Source organism: Cervus canadensis, chromosome 25 (assembly GCF_019320065.1).
Source record: "Cervus canadensis isolate Bull #8, Minnesota chromosome 25, ASM1932006v1, whole genome shotgun sequence".
NCBI classification, from domain to species: domain Eukaryota; kingdom Metazoa; phylum Chordata; class Mammalia; order Artiodactyla; family Cervidae; genus Cervus; species Cervus canadensis.
In genome coordinates this window covers 1,903,647-1,919,803 of record NC_057410.1, presented here as the reverse complement: position 1 = coordinate 1,919,803, position 16,157 = coordinate 1,903,647, and the positions used below count along the sequence as shown (strand labels likewise).

General features: G+C 44.2%; 1 protein-coding gene and 1 long non-coding RNA gene across 30 annotated transcripts in view; one reads left to right on the top strand and one right to left on the bottom strand.

The window, feature by feature from the left end:
* Positions 1-1,582: 1,582 nt before the first annotated feature.
* LOC122427450 lies at positions 1,583-6,565 on the bottom strand. Its single transcript, XR_006265418.1, has 2 exons — positions 6,171-6,565; positions 1,583-1,763 (listed from the first exon to the last, which is right to left on the bottom strand). It is a non-coding gene; the product is annotated as an uncharacterized LOC122427450 (long non-coding RNA).
* A 156-nt stretch (positions 6,566-6,721) lies between these two features.
* R3HDM2 (R3H domain containing 2) overlaps positions 6,722-16,157 on the top strand; it is a 158,649-nt gene continuing 149,213 nt past the window's right edge. For 22 of the 29 annotated variants that reach the window (XM_043446948.1, XM_043446945.1, XM_043446939.1 and 19 more), the window contains exon 1: positions 6,737-6,871. The gene's annotated coding sequence lies outside the window, so the exon portion shown is untranslated. Of the gene's footprint in view, positions 6,872-6,955; positions 7,063-16,157 lie in introns of those variants that run through there. The other 7 variants (XM_043446918.1, XM_043446929.1, XM_043446923.1 and 4 more) reach the window with 4 other exon arrangements.

Here is a 16,157-nt window from a genome sequence, read left to right as displayed (position 1 = left end):
TTTGGAGGTAGTTCATATGGCAGCTAAACCTGACCTGAAGAGAAGTGTGGTTATTTGTGGTCTTTTAAAAACTCATCCTGGAGGGGAGTTCCCTGGTGGTCCAGTGGCTAAGACTCTGCACTCCTGATATAGGGGGGCTGGGTTCGATCCCTGGTCAGGGAAGTAGATCCCACATGCCACAACTAAGATTCTATGCAGCCAAATAAATAAAAATAAAATGTTTAAAAAAAAAATAAAAACTCATCCTGGAGACTATGTGTACATTTTTACTCCAGAAATATTGATTATGGGTGATTAATATATGTACCATTTTACTTTTCTATTTTTATGTTTTGGCCACGTACCCCATGGCTTGTGGGATCTTAGGTCCCGGACTAGGGATTGAACATGTGCCCTTGGTAGTGCAAGTGCAGGGTCCCAATCACCGGACTGCCAGGGAATCCCCCACTTTACCTTTCTGGAACCTGAAATTTCCAGAACTCTGAAACATGTCTGGCCCTATGGATTTTGAATATGGAATTACAGATCTTTAATGATTTTCTGAGAGTTTTGAAATTTAAATAATTTTATAAGGTACTTACACTGGCTGGCACAGAATAAGTGCTTAATTAAAGGTTTTTTTTTTTTTTTCTTTTTTGCTTAAAACAACAGAAATTTATTCTTGCACAGGTCTGAAAGACAGAAATCCAAAATCTGTATAGTTGTTGTTTAGTCACTAAGCCGTTTTTGACTCTTTATGATTTCATGTAATGTAGTCTGCCAGGGTCCTCTGTCCATGGGATTTCCCAGGCAAAAATACTGGAGTGGGTTCCCTTCCATCTTCACAAAGTTCTTGGTGGTTGTTGTTAATATTTATTTTATTTATTTGACTGCACCAGGGTGTCTTTGTTTCATTTTTTGGGTCACTTTTTGCGTCATGTGGGATCATAGATTCCCTACCAGGGATCGAACCCATGCCCCCTGCATTGGAAGCACGAAGTCTTAGCCACTGGACCACCAGGGAAGTCTCTTGATTAAAGTTTATTATTATTCTTGCTACATACTTTTTTTAAAAATACATTTTAACTTTGCATAGGGTCAAGTTTTTTTAAAATTTATTTATTTTTGGCTGTGCTGCATTGCTGCGTGGGGGCTTTCTCTAGTTGTGGAGCATGGCTTCTCTTGTTGCAACACACAGGGTCCAGAGCAGAGGCTTAGAAGTTGTGGCGCATGATCTTAGTTGCTCCCTAGCACGTGTAATCTCCCTGGACCAGAGATCAAAACCGTGTCCTCTGCATCGGCAGGCAGGTTCTTAACCACTAGACCACCAGGGAAGTCTGCTACGTCGATTTGTTTGTGGGCCAGAGTACCCTCACCCCTAGATGTGCTAAAGAAATTCTGCCAATATTTGCCCTCCTGGGCTCTGCTTTCTTAGATGCTGTGCCCCTAGTCACCATCTGTGGTGCAGTCACTTAACAAGTCATCCGCTGCCATTATATTCTTAGCACTGCACACAGGACCTATAACACAGGTGGTCAAGACACTTATTGGATGAATAAATGCTAGTGTACAGGCTGGTTATCAGAAATCACACGTGATTGAATTTTTCTGTGTCACAGTTTACTAGCTCTTCAACAGGGGCTCATCTTTTCTTCTTCTTTTTTTTGCCATAAAGTGTACGGGAATTTAGTTTCCCGATCAGGAATGGAACCTTCACCCCCTGCATTGAAGCACACAGTCTGAACCACTGGACTGCCGGGGAAGTCCCTTTTCTGTTTTCATACCTGTGATAGAAGCAGATTTATTATTTAGTTTCTAGTATAGGTTTATTTATTTATAAAATAAGGGTTTTACTGAATTTTAACAAAAAATTCACATAACATAAAATTCACCCTTTAAAGTACATAATTCAGCAGTTTTTAGTACATTCACAGAGTTCTGCAAAAATCACTGTTATCTAATGTGAGAACCATTTCATCATTCCCCAAAGAAAACCTGTACCTATTAGTAGTCATTTTCTAGTAATCTTCCAACTGACAGGAATTGATCTTATATCTAACATTTTAATATTCCTAATTTCATTCTTGGATATAACTTTACCTGGAGGTTGGGAGAAATAGTTACATTGCTATTTGTTTCATGTCTTAACGACATTATGCACTTCCCAGACCCCCTCAGACTCTAAGATGATTTCAGCTGCTCCTCTTCTCTCTGACAGTCGGGAAATAAGAGGTCGGCAAACGCAGGGGAGAGAGCAGGGTTCACTTCACATTTCTGCCTTAGCTGTTCCTCAGTTACTGCAGGTGTCCCTGAAAGGCCCTACTGATGCACTCTGCATTATGACACACAGATCCTTTGAAACCTGCCCTTTTCACTCACGTTTCTTTTTTTTTAAATTTTATTTTATTAAAGTATAATTGCTTTACAATATTGCGTTAGTTTCCGCTGTACAATAAAGTGGACCAGCTGTATGGACGCATACACCGCCTCCTCGAGTCTCTCCCAACCCAGCCCACCACTCCAGGGCGTTACAGAGCCTGACCTGACTCCCTGGGCTAACAGCAGCTTCCCACTGTTTTATACATGGTAGTGTATATATGTCAACGCTATTTTTCCAGTTCACCCTACCTTCCCCTCGCCCCCACCGTGTCCAGTTGCATTTCTAACAGTGTAGTGATTAAGAGCAGTTAATGAAGATAAAATGTCTCAGTTCAAAATCTGGGACTTTGTTGCCCCAGGGTTCCTTATTTTTTTTTTTTTAAACTAGAGTTTTCTCTTTTTATTTTTGACTGTGCTAGGTTTTCATTGCTTCTGGGCAGGCTTTCTCCAGCTGTGGGGAGCGGGAGCTGCTCTTCGGCGCAGTGCACGGGCTTCTCACGGCAGTGGCTTCCTTTGCTGTGGACCACGGGCTCAGCAGCTGGGATACGTGGGCTTAGTTGCTCCGTGGCATGTGGAATTTTCCTGGACCAGGGATCGAACTGGTGTCTCCTGCACTGGCAGGCAGATTCTTATCCATTACACCAGCAGGGAAGCCCAGGGTTCCTTCTCTTATAAAATGAGTACAAGGGCAATACCTACTGTTTTGAGGATTAAATTGAAAGAACAGATGTAGCATGCTACATATCCTATACTCCATGTACATATATTGTTGTTGTTGTTTAGTTGCCTTAGTCCCTAACTTGTGTCTGATTCTTTTGCAACCCCAAGGATTGTAGCCTGCCAGGCTCCTCTAACCGTGGGATTTCCCAGGCAAGAATACTGGACTGGTATGCCATTTCCTTCTCCAGGGGATCTTCCCAAACCAGGGATAGAACCTGCATCTCCTGAGTATGTCTCCTGCATTGGCAGACAGATTCTTTATCACTGAACCACCAGGGAAGTCCTATATACATACATACATACATAACATTTATACAAATATTAGTGATTATTTCCTCCTGGCCATCACTGCCTCCTGCCTCCAAGTTGAAAAACTGGACATTGCTGATTTTTGAAGGAAAGGAGAATTTCTTATCTTTACAACCTTGTTGGTTATCCATTGCCTCACTGATGAACTCCAAATTATATTCTTCAAGGTTAGCTGAAATTTCACCTTTAGCATCTCTGTAGCTCATTTGATCTCACTTATGTCTAAGAACTAAACGCTCCTTCATGGGTTTCCACAGCACATTGAATACCTCTCTATTACAGCACATGTTTGTTGCTGTTCTTTAGTCACTAAATCATGTCTGACCCTCTGCAACCCTATGGACTGTAGCCCACCAGGCTCCTCTGTCCATGGGATTTCCCAGGCAAGAACACGCAAATGGGTTGCCATTTGCAACCCTGACCCAGGGATCTTCCTGACCCAGGGATCTAGCCTACATCTCCTGCATTGGCAGATGGATTCTTTACCACTGAGCCATCAGAGAAGCCCCGTGTGTGTGTGTGTGTGTGTGTGTGTGTTGTGTATACATATATATATATATATATAATATTAATACAAATATTAGCTGTTTGTCTCTTAGATCTCCTGCATTGACAGGTGGTTCTTTACCACTAGCACCACTACATAATAAATATGTAATGACTGAATTCTATCCATGTACGACTACAATGTTTTGAGGGAGTTAGTAAAGAAATGATGCAAATACATGTAATCAGTAACTAAATTGATTCTGCTTAGGATGGACAGTGTGGGGGAAGTTGCAAATTTAAGATGATCTTTTAAAAAAGAATTGTGTGTTAAAGGGTGGTGGTGTGAAGCAGTGATTTTAAACAGGATGGACTTAAACCAACTGTTAGTTCAGTTCAGTCGTTCAGTTATGTCTGACTCTGCAACCCCATGGACTGCAGCATGCCAGGCCTCCCTGTCCATCGCCAACTCCCGCAGTTTACTCAAACTCATGTCCATTGAGTAGGTGATGCCATCCAGCCATCTCATTCTCTTTCGTCCCCTTCTGCCCTCAGTCTTTCCCAGCATCAGGGTCTTTTCAAATGAGTCAGCTCTTCACATCAGGTGGCCAAAGTATTGGAGTTTCAGCTTCAGCATCAGTCCTTCCAATGAACACCCAGGACTGATCTCCTTTAGGACAGACTGGTTGGATCTCCTTGCAGTCCAAGGGACTCTCAAGAGTCTTCTCCAACATCACAGTTCAAAAGCATCAATTTTTCGGTGCTCAGCTTTCTTCACCGTCCAACTCTCACATCCATACATGATTACTGGAAAAACCATAGCTTTGACTAGACGGACCTTTGTTGACAAAGTAATGTCTCTGCTTTTTAATATGCTGTCTAGGTTGGTCAAACCTTTCTTCCAAGGAGCAAGCATCTTTTAATTTCATGGCTGCAGTCACCATCTGCAGTGATTTTGAAGCCCCCCAAAATAAAAGTCTCTCAATGTTTCCACTGTTTCCCCATCCATTTGCCAGGAAGTGATGGGACTAGATGCCATGATCTTAGTTTTCTGAATGTTGAGTTTTAAGCCAGGTTTTTCACTCTCCTCTTTCATTTTCATCAAGCGGCTCTTTAGTTCTTTACTTTCTGCCATAAAGGTGGTGTCATCTGCATATTTGAGGTGATTGATATTTCTCCCAGCAATCTTGATTCCAGTTTCTGCTTCATCCAGCCCGGCGTTTCACATGATGTACTCTGCATATAAGCTAAATAAGCAGGGTGACAATATAGAGCCTTGATGTACTCCTTTCCTGATTTGGAACCAGTCTGTTGTTCCACGTCCAGTTCTAACTGTTTCTTCGTGACCTGCATACAGATTTTTCAAGAGGCAGGTCAGGTGGTCTGGTATTCCCATCTCTTTCAGAATTTTCCACAGTTTGTTGTGATCCACACAGTCAAAGGCTTTGGCATAATCAATAAAGCAGAAGTAGATGTTTTTCTGGAACCCTCTTGCTTTTTCAGTGATCCAACAGATGTTGGCAATATGATCTCTGGTTCCTCTGCCTTTTGTAAAACCAGCTTGAACATCTGGAAGTTCATGGTTCACGAACTGTTGAAGACTGGCTTGGAGAATTTTGAACATTACTAGCATGTCAGATGAGTGCAACTGTGCAGTAGTTCGAGCATTCTCTGGCATTGTCTTTCTTTGGGATTGGAATGAAAACTGACCTTTCCCAGTCCTGTGGCCACCGCTGAGTTTTTCATATTTGCTGGCATATTGAGTGCAGCACTTTCACAGCAGCAGCATCTTTTAGGATTTGAAATAGCTCAACTGGAATTCCATCACCTCCACTAGCTTTGTTCACTAGTGATGCTTCCTAAGGCCCACTTGGACTTCACATTCCAGGATGTCTGGGTCTAGGATGGTGATCAGACCATCGTGATGATCTGTGTCATGATGATCTTTTTTGTACAGTTCTTCTGTGTATTCTTGCCGCCTCTTCTTAATATCTTCTGTTTCTGTTATGTCCATACCATTTCTGTCCTTTATGGTGCCCATCTTTGCATGAAATGTTCCCTTCGTATCTCTACTTTTCTTGAAGAGATCTCTAGACTTTCCCATTCCATTGTTTTCCTCTTTTTGCGCTGATTGCTGAGGAAGGCTTTGTTCTCTCTCCTTTGGAATAGCTGTCTGAGGAGGCCTTACACACAGCTATGAAAAGAAGTGAAAGGCAAAGAAGAGGAAAGATATACCCATTTGAAACCTACTTTATGTAGAGTTAAATTTTTACATCAGGGAAAAAATGGACACTTACCTACTACATGATCTTTATCCATTTATACTCCAAGTATCTACTTCATATACGCGGTTTTGGGAGCAGGAGTTACAGTCCTAGGTGAAAGGCTATTTTTAAAGTACTCTGTAAACTTAAAATTTTCAGTTATCAGTATCATGTTTAAATCAAGGGTGACCCTGACAGGCTTGATCTGTTTCAGGTGAACTAAGGGGCGCCGTGGATCTGGATTGGCGTATGCAGACATAGGTAAGGCAGCGGCGGCGACAGAGTGAGCGTGAGTGAGCGCGCCGGGTCGGTGGGTGAACACGCAGGGGGCGTCCGCAGGCGTGGAGAAGGCACACAGGAAGCACCGAGGCGCCGGGCGCAGGACGCGGTGACGACTACGCCGGACGTGCTGACGTCGGGCGCAGGCCGCAGCGGGGGGCGGACTCCGGGCCTTTCTTCCCCTTCTGGTTTTCCCCCTCCCCCCTTTTCTCCCTGTCCGGGGTTGGTTTCCCCCTTGTCTCCCCCTCTCCCCCTTCCTTCCCAAGCCCCTTTCCCCTCCCCCGCCCCAGTCCCCCTGCTCCCCCGCCCTGGGCCCTGGGGGAACCCCCGCTGAGAAGAGCCCGCCCCCAGAAGCGCGCCGCCGCCGGCCGTCGGGGCCGAGCCGCAGCCGAGCGGCCGTGGGCCCGGGCGGCGGGCGGAGACGCTGGCGCCCTCCCCGCTACGGCCCGCGTGAGGTGAGGCCACCTCCGGGCCGAGGGGGCGGGCGACGCGGGCGGCCCGTGGGGAGGGGGCGTGGCGGCCGCGCGGGCGGCCGGGCGGAGGCCCCCTGGCCTGGGTTCCCCGCGCTGGCGCTGCCCGGAGCCGCGGGCGGTGGGTCGACCCGAGCCTCCGGTGAAGGACGGCCCGGAGGCCAGAGACGCCCCGGGTGTGTACCGGGAGCGCAGGCGACAAGCGAGGGGCGCGGGGCGGGGGGTGGGGGGCTGGCGCCACCTGTGGCCTGTGCGGTGGGACCCAGAAACTTGCGCCCTTGTGCTTCGGGGGACTAGTCCCATGTGTTTCTTGGATCTCCGTTTTTCTTCGAGCCTTGGAAAAATGGGAGGGAAAGGTGTTGGAGTGTTTCAGATCTTGGTGGTGCCCGAGTTTATTAGAGGGACAGAGATTTGAGTTGGAACGTACAAGGAGATGTTTCTGGAGCTTAAAAGTTGGGCCTACGCTTCGTTTGCAGTTGCTGCTAACTCTTGAGGCTTTGAAAAACTCTTCTCGGTTTTGATTACCTCTGGAGCCCCAAATTGCAACATTTGTGACCATTAGCCTAGTAACTCCACAGAGTATTTATTCATTCAAAATGAATTGTTCTTGGATAATGATGAAAAATGACCGAATAACAGTCACAGAGGTTCATTAAACCAGAGACCGGTGTGGAAAAATTTAAATTCACCTCTCAGTTGGAAGAATGTACTTTTGTGTATTTTTTCCAAATCGACTTAAATAACGTTGAGAAGTTTGAGCCCTGTGTTGTTGGTAGTCAGTATGGTGACTGGTGGAGGGAGGTGACAGGTTCCACTTAAGAACTTGAACAAATACCTAGCCTTTTTTTTTTTTTTTGTATTTTTGGATAGTCAGATTGACATTTGAATCAGTTGCTTGTGCTCCTTTTTCTTCTTAATGCTTTTTTCCCCCCCTCTCCTTTTATTTCTCTTATCTCCCCGCCCCGAGGAGTCTTGGGCATCAAGACTAAAATGGCTTAAATAGTAGAAAGTGGTAGTCAATTCAGTTCACTTTTAGTTGTATTTTTTCTCCCCTTCACATTTCTCCACAGGGCTGAGAGAACGGGGAACCTTTCTTGAGGGTCTGATGAACTCAGCAAAAGTTGTGTTACTAATTTTCACTGACAGTTAATAATATTTTACAGTGTTTAAATTCCAGTTTAGTGTCCACTATATGATTTACACTGTAGATCTTCAGTTTTAAAACAATAATTTAAAAACTTGCGCATGTAAGAATAGGATGCCTGATTTTTTCAATTGAAAAGAGTCTGAAGAGATGACTTGCTTCCTGTATCAGAATAAAACCCAGAGACTTTACAGTCCTCTTTAAGATCTGTAGCAGCCTTACCTGCTGCCCCCTTCTCCCGCCCAGCAACAAACGCACTGGTCTCCTCACTGTTCCTTGAGCACTTCAGGCACATCTGCCTCAGCAGCTGTGCTGGTGAGTCTTTCTGGATCACCTTTTTCTTATAAAGCTGCATAACCCTGTATCCTCACCTTCTTTAGGTTTTTACTCGAAAGTCGCTGTGACAGTGACGTTTCCTAGACTAGCTAAATTGCAAAGCCCTTCCTCCACATAGTTACATAACACTCTATCCCACTTTGCTTTAATTTCCTCCTTACTCATCAACAGATAACATACTATATATGTTTAGTCTCACCCTTTAGAAAATAAGCTTCATGAGGTTTAGATAATCTTTATCAGTTGCTGTATCCTCAGCTCTTAGCATAGCCCTTGACATGCAGCAGGTGCTCAACAAATTTATTGATTGACCAGGTAAAGAAGTTTTATTCTTGAACTCTCTCATTGTGATAAATGAGCGACATGGATGTCCACTAGGCTTTTTTTTTTTTCCCCACTAGGCTTTTATAAGATATTTATTGGAAGAACTTGAGATTTTTTTTCCTGTCAGTTCCTGCCACGTTTCTGTTTTGACAGAAGTCTTGTGCTTTCAGGTCTTTGCGTGAAAGCACTTTGAAAGCAGAGAGGATGGAGCGTGGTGTCTTAGAGGGAGATTATCTCAGATCTCACGTGGTCAGAATTTTTACTGTTTCAGGCTCTTCTTGGAGATTGGTTCACATCCTCGAAGAGACAGATACCACCATTCTTACCTCTTTGGCCTCAGAATTAAGTAGGCTGGTTCCACTTGGAATTTTTCAGTAGACTGAAGATGTTACTATTATAGTCTGGGTTGTATGGGTTAGATTCTTTCCCCCCTCCTATTAATGTGGAGACAGTTGAGCTTGAAAACTTGTAAGAAAACCCTTCTCTAACAATGTTGGAGTGTTTGATTGTGGGGAACGTCTGATCCTTCTTTCCACAAACCCATTTTTGGGTTTTAGCAACTAAGTTCAGTCTGAGGATAAGGGAGCAGGCCCCCTGAGTTCTGTGGATTTTCCATCATATATTTTTTCCTTTCTTATTTCTTGATTGGTGTGTTTGTTATCTTCATTGACCTTCTGGCAAAAGTGGCCTGGATGAGATTTCTCTCTGGGAGCAGCCCTGGCTACTGTTTTTCAGCTTAGGAAGGTGAAAGGAGTGAGATAGTGCTTTTAACACTTTATAAGAATGCTGGTTGCAAAATTTTTGTTTAAATTTTTATCAGGACATTGAAAGCTTCCAAGCCTATGAGAGAAAGGTTTGAGTTGGGGGTGGGAGTGTGGGAGAATTGGGGATCATGTGTATATTGGACTGGGTCTGATACTGTTATTATTAACGTAGAGAGGTATGTTCTCATTTTGTGAATACTTTCTGGTATAATTTTGGCACATTGATAAAGGCTTCTACCACATTTGTTCCTTTTAAAATCCTTTCACAAAGTTTCTAGGAAGTCTGTCTCAGTACCTAGAGATACTGGGACATCGTACGTTCTCACCTCTGAAGAGATGAATGCTGTGCTGAGCACTGATGTTCCAGTGTAGGTAATGGTTTCTGAAGGAGGCATTGCTTGTTCCTGTGCCCGGTCTCTTCATGAACTCGAGGAAAGCTTTTAGGAGAAAGCAAGTTTTGAGGAAGGGATAAAAGTGCTGCGTTTTCATTACATGGCCCCAGGAAGTACAGAGGAGAGAATTTTGTGAAATTCTGTGTGTGTGCACATGGGTGTTGTTTTTATTTTATTTTTTCCCTTGTGTCTACTAGTGAGATGGGATAAAGGACTCTAAATGTCCCTCTGTGAAATGTGCTGCCAACTTACAAGTAGGAAAAATAACTGGACTCATGGCTTGAATATGTGTGCATGAATACAGTTGGTGGGTCTAATTTTAGAGACGGTCTTCATACACAGTGGCTTTAGTATTTTCCTCCTGCTGTATCCTTTCACCCTCTGTAGAAAACATTTCACTTAATGGTCTTTTCTGGTTACCTTTTGTTCTTACTATGGTTGCCACTTTGGTAAAGTAGCACTTGTTCCATCTCTCTGATAAAGTTATTCTGTTTGTTCCTTCTTAAATTTGGGTTTATTTCTGAAAACAGGTATAGATAGGAAAGATTTCTTAACCTTGATCTAATTCCTTTTTGAGTTCCCTTAGATTGTGTCTGTTTTCTCCAACTCTTAAAAAAAATGGGTGTTGAAAGCCCTAACTATGGTAATCTGCAGTGCTTCCATCATTTTTACTTGGGCTGTATGAAAGGAAAGATTCTGGGATGTTTTGTAAATCGAAGCACTTTTTGCTTTTCTGCAAGATCTCTTATGAGTTGTTCAATCCATTTGTTTGAATCTATACTGGGAAAACCGTTTCTGCTTTCTAGTTTTTGTTTGTTTAAATTAATTAATTAGTTAATTTGGCTGCATCGGGCCTTAGATGCATCTTGCGGGATTTTTCATTGTGCTGCCCAGACTCCAGTTGTGCCCAGACTCCAGTTGCGGTGAGCAGGCTTAGTTGCTCCAGCATCTGGGATCTTAGTGCCCTGATCAGGGATCGAAACCTATATCCCCTGCATTGCTAGGCAGATTCTTAACCATTGGACCATCACAGAAGTGCTGTCAGCTTTCTAGTTTTGACAGTAAGTTTCCTGAAATGTTTTAAAAAAGAACTAATCAAATTGGGAACCCCAGCCTGGAGATGAGAGAGGATAAGGAGAAACGGTAAAAAAAAACAAAAAACAACCAAAAAAACATCCCAAAGTTCAGGCAGTCATGTCTCCAGTAGTCAGAAAACTTCTGGTAATTTTAAAAAGGCTCATTTTATTCTATCCCTCCTTAATTTGTATACCACAAGGAGAAAAATAAATCTTTTCAGTCTCTCTAACTGCTAGGAGATAATTTTTAGAGCGTTCTGGGTATTTTCTTGGGAAAACAGAATGAAGCCAGTTGTCAGGTGCTCTGGTAAGGCCTCTTCCCTGACTTAGACCAGTGCACTGAAGGTGGTCGTGGTGTTTTGTTTGCTTTTCATTGAAGACTGAGAATCTTTTGCAGGTGAGTAAAAACTGTAGTTTTATACCCATACAATTACTTTGAGGTCCCAAAGTATCTCAGCTTGAGTCCTTATCCTGTAGAGCTAGAAATGTAAAGATAAATGAGGTGATCAGCAGGGTTTAAAATAATCAGTCCAGTGGTTAGGACTCTGCTTTCACTGCTGAGGGCCTGCACTCAGTCCCTGGTGGAGGAACTAAGATCCCACGAGCCTCACGTGTGGCCAAAAACATAAAAAGATAAAGGTCTATAAGTTAAGAAAGAAACAGTTCAATTTCTTTTTTCTTTCTTTTTGTTAATTTTTATTGGAGTATAGTTGATTTACAGTTATTTCTGCTGTCCAGCAGAGAGAATCAAGTTACACATACATCCACTTTTTGGGGGCTTTCCCCATACAGCTCATGATAGAGTTATGAATTAATTACAAATGATTTATTTTTGTTTTTTTTTTTTAATTTTTTTTATTTAATTTTTTTTTTTCAAATGATTTATTTTTGGCTGTGCCTCTTCGTTGCTGTGCAGGCTTCTCTCTGGTTGCAGCAAACAGGGGCTGCTCCCTAGTTGTGCTCACACTTCTCGTTGCGGTGGCTTCCTTGTTGCGGAGCAGGGGCTTTAGGGTGCGTGGGCGGCAGTGGCTGCCGCACGTGGCTCAGTGGAGTTTTGTTTCTGAGCCTGTGCTCTGGAGGATGGGCTCAGTAATTGTGGCACATGGGCCTCGTTCCTCTGTGGCAGGCATGTGGGTCTTCCCTGCTGAGGGATGGAGCCCGCGTCTCCTGCGTTGGCAGGTAGCTGTTTCACCCCTGAGCCAGCAGGGACGCCCTGTAGTGTTTACTAGAGTGTAGTTGCCTTACAGGGTTGCGTGAGTTTCTGCCGTGTACCAAAGCGAATCAGCTGTGTACGCGTGTGCGCCAAGTCACTTCAGTCGCGTCAGGCTCTTTGTGACTCTGTGACTACTATAGCCCGTTGGGTCCCTCTGTCCATGGGATTCTCCAGGTAAGAATACGGCAGTGGGTTGCCATGTCCTCCTCTGGGGCTCTTCCCAACCCAGGGGTCGAAACTATGTTTCTGCGTCTCCTGCATTAACAGGAGACTCGTTACCACTGTTGACCACTAGTGCCACCTGGGAAGCCTGAATCAGCTGTGCTTACACACATCTCCTCTTCTCTGGGTTTCCTTCCCATTGAGACCACCGCAGAGCATTGAGTAGGGTTCCCTGTGCCGTAGAGGAGGTTCTCGTTAGCTGTCTGTTTTACATATGGTGTCAGTGCTGTATGCATGCCGATCCCGGTCTCCTGGTCCATCCCGCCCCAAGTTTCAGAGCACTCATTCCCTGCGCTGCACAGGGGGTCCTTACCGTTGGGTTGCTGTGTAGTTGCTAAGTCATGCCCAACTCTTTGGTGGCCCATGGACTGTAGCCTGCCAGGCTGTTTTGTCCTTGGAATTTCCCAGGCAAGAATACTGGGGTAGGTTGATATTTCCTTCTTAAGGGCATCTTTACCACCTAGGGATCTAACCTGTTTCCTGCATTAGCAGGCGGATTGTTTTACTAATGAGCCACCGTAATCTGGGAGGCCCAGATTCTTATTAGTTATCTGTTTTACATATAGTAATGTGAATATGTCAATCCCAGTTTCCCAATTATTCCTCACCCCCTACCCCTTCAGTAACTATAAGTTTGTTTTCTATGTTCATGACTTTATTTCTGTTTTGTAAATAAGCTCATTTGTACCATTTAAAAAATATTCTACATATAAGCAATATCATATAGTATTTGTCTTTCTCTGTCTGACTTAGTTCATTCAGTGGGGTGATCTCTAGGTCCATCCTTGTTGGTGCAAATGCTACTATTTCGTTCCTTTTTAAAGCTGAACAATACTCCACTATGTCTGTTTATCACATCTTCTTTATTCCTCTGTTTGTGGACATTTAGGTTGCTTCCGTGTCCTGGCTGTTGTCAGTAGTGCCGCACTGAACGCTGGGGTGCAGGTGTCTTTTTGAGTCATGGTGTTCTCCGGGCTTCCGCCTAGGAGCGGGGCTGCGGGGTCGAGTGGGGGTTCTGTTTTTACTCTTTAAGGGACCTCCGTGCTGCTCCCTGGGGCTTCCCTGGAGAAGAATCCGCCTCCGGGGCTCAGCGGTAAAGAACTGGCCTGCCAATGCAGGAGATGCTGGTTTGATCCTGGGTCGGGAAGATCCCCTGGAGAAGGAAATGGCAACTGACTCCAGTATTCTTGCCTGGGAAATCCCATGGACAGAGGAACCTGGCGGGCTACAGTCCGTGGAGTTGCAGACTGGACGTGACTTGGTGACTGAACAGCAAACAAACAGTACTGTTCTCCATAGCGGCTGTGCCAGGTCACGTTCCGCCAGCAGTGTGGGAGGGCCTTCTTTTCTCCATACCCTCTCGAGCGTTTATTGTTCGTAGATTTTTTGATGATGTGTTTTGACCAGTGTGAGGTGATCCTTCATTGTAGTTTTGATTTGCTGTTCTATAGTAAAAAGGCAAATGCTGAGGATCTTTTCATGTGCATACTGGCCCTCTGTGTTGTCTTATTTGGAGAAATATCTATTTAGATCTTCCACCCAGTTTTTGATTGGTTTTTTTTTTTTTTAATTGGGTTTCACGAGCTGCTTATATATATTTGGAGCTTAATCTCTTGTCTGTTGCTTCATTTGCAAATACTTTCTTCCATTCTGAGGGTTGCCATTTTGTTTATGATTTCCTTTGCTGTGCAAAAACTTTAATAAAATAACTTAGTTTATTTCTAATTGGTATTTGTTGATTGTGCATCTGTGAGGCAGTGGGAAAAGAAAGAGAAGAAACGGACTTGCAGACCAGTGAAATCTCACTTGATCTTCTGGAGGTGAAGTGTTTTGATAGTGTTTGTTTATCTGTTTCTGGCTGTGCTGGGTCTTCGTCGCTGTGTGGGCTTTTCTCTAGGTGCAGCCAGTGGGGTCTGATCTTTGCTGTGGCGTCGCAGGCTTCTCATTCGGTGGCTTCCCGGCCTGTAGGGCCTGTGGACTTCGGCAGTTGTGGTTCCTGGGCTCAGCCGCTCCGCAGCACGTGGGGTCTTCTGTGCCGGGGATCAGACCACGCCTCCCCTTGGCAGGGGGACTGGGACGCTGAGCCGCCGGGGAAGCCCCGCAGGCGATTTTCTAAGTTAGTTTTTATTGGAGTATATTTGCTTAGCAGTGTTGTGTTTCTGCTCTACAGCGAAGTTAATCAGTTATGCAAACACACACACACATATTTGCATGTATACCCCATCCTTGTTAGATTTCCTTGCTGCTCAGGTCACCACAGAGCTCTGAATAGAGCTCCCTGTGCTATACGGGAGGTTCTCATTAGTTTTCTGTTTTATATGTAGTAGTGTATATATGTCAGTCCCAATTTCCCAGTTCATCCCATCCACCCCCTTCCCCTTTGGTATCCATAAGTTTTTCTCTGCATCTGTATCTCTGTTTCTGCTTTGCAAATGAGTTCATCTGTACCATGTTTCTAGATTGCACATAAAAGCATTAATATATGGTATTTGTTTTTCTCTTTGACTTACTCCACTCTGCATGATGATCTCTTAAGTCTATCCATGTTGCTGCAAATGTACTGTTTCATTCCTTTTCATGACTGAATGATATTCCACTGTATATATGTTTCACATCTTCTTTATCCGTTCCTCTGTTGATGGGCATTTAGGCTGCTTCCATGTCCTGGCTGTTATAAGCAGTGCTGCAGTGAATGTTGGGATGTGTGTATCTTTCTCTGTGGGGGGAGTATAATTGCTTTACAGTATTCTGTCAGTTTCTGCTGTACAATAGAGCGCCTTAGCTGCTGTATACACATATCCCCTCCCTCCTGAACCTCTTTCTCTCCTGTCCCTCCCCTTCATTCCACCCGTCGGTCATCACAGAGGACCAAGCTGAGCTCCCCGTGTTACACTGCGACTTCTCACTAGCAACTTTACACACGTTAATCTGTGTGTACACATTATACATTAGGTACATTACTATACATACATGTGTACATTATATACAGTATGTACAATGTGTATATGTCAGTCCTATGCTCCCAATTTGTCTTAACCCTCAGCTTCTTCCCCGTGTGTCCCCAAGTCTATTCTCTATGTCTGTGTCTTTAATCCTGCCTTGCAAACAAGCTCATCTGTACCATCTTTCTAGATTCCACACATATGAATTAGTACATGATACTTGTTTTTCTCTTTCTGCCTCACTTCACTCTGCATGACAGACTCTTGGTCTACCCACATCACTGCAAATGACCCAGTTTCAGTATTTTTTTATGGCTAATAGTTCAGTGTGTATATGTGCCACATCTTTGTCCATTCATCTGTCAGTGGGCATTTAGTTTGCTTCCATGTTCTGGCTATTGTAAATAGTGCTGCAGTGAACGTTGGGGTACATGTGTCTTTTTGAATTATGGTTATTATATTTTTCTCAGGGTATATGCATAGTAGTGGGATTGCTGGTTCCTATGTTATTTCTGTCTTTGGTTTTTTTTTTTTAATATTTATTTATTGTTGTGCTAGGCCTTTGTTGCTGTGTGCAGACTTTCTCTAGTTGGGGAGAGTGGGAGCTACTCTCTAGTTGCGATGCACGGGCCTCTCATTGCAGTGGCTTCTCCAGTTGCGGAGCACAGGCTCTAGGCGTGTGGGCTTCAACACTCGCCCTGCACAGGCTCAGTCGTTAACGGCGCACCGCTCTCCGAGGCATGTAGGATCTTCTTGGACCAGGGATCAGACCTGTGTCCCCTGCATTGGCAGGCAAGTTCTTAACCTGGACCATCAGGAAAGTTCCTCTTTTTAGCTTTTTGAGGAACCTCCATACTG